Source organism: Nannobrachium achirus, assembly GCF_963921795.1.
Source record: "Nannobrachium achirus genome assembly, chromosome: 9".
NCBI lineage: Eukaryota > Metazoa > Chordata > Actinopteri > Myctophiformes > Myctophidae > Nannobrachium > Nannobrachium achirus.
Genome location: NC_137818.1, coordinates 59,349,977 through 59,354,113, shown reverse-complemented (window position 1 = coordinate 59,354,113; position 4,137 = coordinate 59,349,977).

Below are 4,137 nucleotides of genomic sequence, written 5' to 3'. Positions count from 1 at the left end.
TCATTATAGTCAACATTCGTCAGTGGATTTCCTGGATAGCAAGGTCATAGGCTCTTCAATGGAACCTGTTGTTTCTTATTGTTTTATATTAGGAGAGGTCTGTTCTTATCAGTCAGTATTCACAGCAGGACTGAAAGATATTTGACTCACTTTTGGTTTCAGATCATGATCATGCACCTTTCATTTTAGCTTAAAACGGTAATTTCATACAAGTTAGTTTCACTTTCAGTTCTCAAGCTGTAAAGGAGGCTATTATTGTTGATTCATTCATTGTTGACGCTTGGGTAAACAGCTGAGTATAGTGCATGAGGATTTAGACAGTGGAAATTCTGAAAACTTTAAGCTTTACCAGAAGTTGGTCATGTACCACACACGTCATCGGTGGTCACTCGGGGTCGAGCATGACTGTCCTCTTTCTTGGTTATTGAGAAAAGGCCCCATGTTTTGGTGCAGTGTGGGCAGGGGTGAGTCGTGGGTGGCCATGGGGTTTGGTTGGGCCTTCTGGTGGAGGCTCTCTCCTTCCTGAGTAGTAGGCCTACGTATTCTCACAGGAGGCCAGCCGTCTCGCAAACCACCGGACCGATCAGCACCACCTTTTATTATTATTTTTTTTTTCAAGATGAGTTTTTGGGCTTTTATGCCTTTATTGATAGTAAACTAACAGGAAATGGGAGAGAGATGCGGAGTGACTCACAGCAAAGGTCATCGGGATAGGGACTCGAACCCACGACACAATGTCAGGCATCAGAGACTATGTGGTATGCACCACGATCAGCACCACATTACTTGTGCATGCTGCCAGTAGACCACCCACTGAGCACTTCTCGGGCAATTAGATGACTAAGATAGGTCTAAACGGCTAGGCTAAAACTGGGTTATAACTGGTCTAAAAGTGAACATTTTTCAAACAACTAAGCTCAGATTAGATGTTGATTAGCTGTTTTTAAGCATCTATAGACTGTCTATAGCCGTTGAAATAACGTTTCAACATCTAATCTAAGAGTAGCGGTCTAAAAATGTATGTTCACTTTTAGACCTGTTATAATCCGGTTTTAGACCAACGTCGGCTCACTAGGCAAGGAAGTTAATATGTTCACATAACGAACGTCGTTCATAACGTGAACGTCGATTCACCACCTCTTGAACCCCATTGCCCCCGCCGGCGGGGGCAAAAGGTGTTGACCTCTGAACAGCTGTCAATAAATCAATAGAGACCAAATCAAACTACAATTTCTTTGTTGATTATTGTTACACTGGTCCTACAGCATAGTAATCAGCTGCCATTGTACTTTTCATCAGTACTCATATAACAGTATTATTACTACTTATTGTTACTCGTTTTATAATTTTTCACCCTATACTTTAACATTACTAATATTACAGCACTACTCTCACTAAAACATCTGTAGAGTTTACATAGTTTGGAATATATTCATACAATTTTGCCTATCAATTGATGACACCTTGGTGATCAATTTCCCTATTCACTATATATGTTTTCAATGAGGTCTTGAGGCTCATTCACTATTCAGAAGGCAAGATTTCCATAGGGAAAGTCTTTTTCTTTTTCAACCATCTTTTCCTTGGTAAATGATCACAGCAGGACAATTTGGTAAGAGCAATGTGATGTTTTACACTGCATTTGTGAATTTTCAGGGGTTAGCTGACATTTGGTGAGTCAAGAGTAGCCACAATCATGATAGTTTTGTGTCTACAACTGTTCCAATTTGGGCATACATTTTAGGCGGATTTTTTCCCCTGGACCCCCCTGGGGCTTAACAGGTCAACTGTAGCACTAGACAAGAGTTAGACTAGTAGCCCAAACTGCAATCAGCAGCAGGTCTTTCTTGCACCTAGTGTACTACGAGCACCTTGCTCTATCTCATCACTGCAGTGACGGCCACCATGTGGCATGCCTAGCTCACTCCCCCTATACAGTACATGACAGCGAGAGCTCCACGTGCACTGCACAGAGACCGTCACGTGATCATTGTGAAACCCTTTGTGGTTTCCAGCAGTCTTGCCTGAGTTCAGAGCTTCATACGCAAGACTTGGAACCACAAAGGGTTTCCCATTCTACAAAATAAATGCCTTCTAAATCAGTAGTTCTCACCATTTCAAGCAGTGGCGTCAGTTCAGAAAAAAGCTAAGGTATGTCAACATGACAGGTGTCTTGCACGTGCGAAGAAGACACAGTCATGTTGCCATACCTTAGCAACAGACATGATACGTTTATTTTAAGAAGTACATTGTTTTTTCTTATGGCAGCCTGGAACGGTTGTTCAAGTGCAGCTAAACTTGGCATGTTAGTAAACGTGCCACAATTAACAATAATGCATTGCACCTGTGCAGCTGACCTATGGAACCTGGGAATATACCATCTTGTCAAGATGGGGAGAATAAAAGTGTGGAGAATATAATTATAATACCTTGTTAAAGTGACCATTTTGTTAAATTCTGCATTTGTAGTTATTTTACTGTACAACATAATAACGAGCACAGATAGACTAAGAGACATTCATGGATTTATATTTAAAAGTAACTTGTGATATAAGGAAAACCTTCGATATTCGATAACGTTGATACCTCGATATCGATATTACTCACAATATTAGTAAAAACAATTGCAGTATATAGTTTGTAATGTTTTTTTTCTGCTTAAGGTCCACTGCATAATAACAGTAGAATGAATGAAACCCCATGTTTGGGGGGGGGGGCGGCATAGCTCAGGGGTAGAGAAACCGTTATTAGAGCACGAAGGGTTCCCAATGGGTTCCCAGTTCGAATCCGGGCTCCCCCTGAGTTAATGTGGAAGAGTCCTTGAGCAAGACTCTGAACCCCTAATTGCTCCCGGTGAGTAGGTTGGTGCCTTGCATTGTTTCCTCCACCACCAGTGTATGAATGTTTGGGTGAATATAATGCACAATCTAAAGCGCCTTGGATAAAAGCGCTATATAAATGCACCATTTACCATTTATGTTTGTACCCAATTTGGGTTGAAGAGCTCAGTGGAGCTACCTCTGGTGTTGTGCCTAATGTGTGTTTATCACGTTATTGAAGTAGTTGTGTTGAGGTACTGCACATGGGTACTGATCCCTTGAGTATTGAAGACAAGGCCCATTGAAGGTGCTGTATTCTATACCAGTGTTTCTCAACCACTGTGCCTGGGGACCTTTGGTGTGCCCCTGAGAAGAGTCAACTGCTTGAAAGCCAGTATTGTATTTATCATTTTAAAGATCTACATGCACAAAACGCCTTGCGCTGCGAGGCGTTGTGTGCTTGTAGATCTGCTGTTTTCACTACTGTTGTGCGACAGCCTTCTATGATGAAGCAGGGCTTTACTTTGCGAAGAAACGTACAAATTTGAAACTTGGAGATACAAGGTTTCTTCCCGACAGTGACGATATTTACACCCCCCGTATTATGTTGGTGTGCCCATGGATTCTTGGGACATGAAAAGTGTGCCCATGCATGCAGAAAAAAGGTTGAGAAACACTGTTCTATAGCAGTGGTTCTCAACCTTCTCAGGCCGTGACCCCCAAAATAATCATATTTTTACTGGCGTTGTGAGCATGCAGATCTATTTCCACAATTTCTGCCTCTAATACGGTAATTGACAATTTGGCCAATGTTTAATTAGTCATTTTACAGGTATTAAAAAGTTCTTAAATTGTCACTTTATAAATGTGCATACAGTATAACTTCTATACACTTAAACTTTATGTTGGTTTGTTTACCGTTGAGTGAGAAAACAATGTTGCACATTAGGTTAATCATCTGGGGACCCCCCAAAATAATTTGGGGACCCCCCCCCCTGAGTTTTTTGCAACTCTTTGCAAGTATGCGTTTCCGCATATCGTCCAGGTATGATGATGATGCACATACCCTCTATACCCTGAGCCCTCTCAGCCTACTGAGCCTAGCATAATGAGCAAGGGTTATTGTATCCAAACGATTTATCAATCACAGTGATTGATTGAAACATGACTGTATGCTTATGTGATAAGTTACAAAAATGTATCTTTATATCAAAATTACAGGGCCAATCTCCATACCTGGATACCAAAAAAATATATCAATATCCACCAGCAGGTGGGCCTCTTTTACTGTGAGCCTGTACAGTAGATTGTTTTTGTC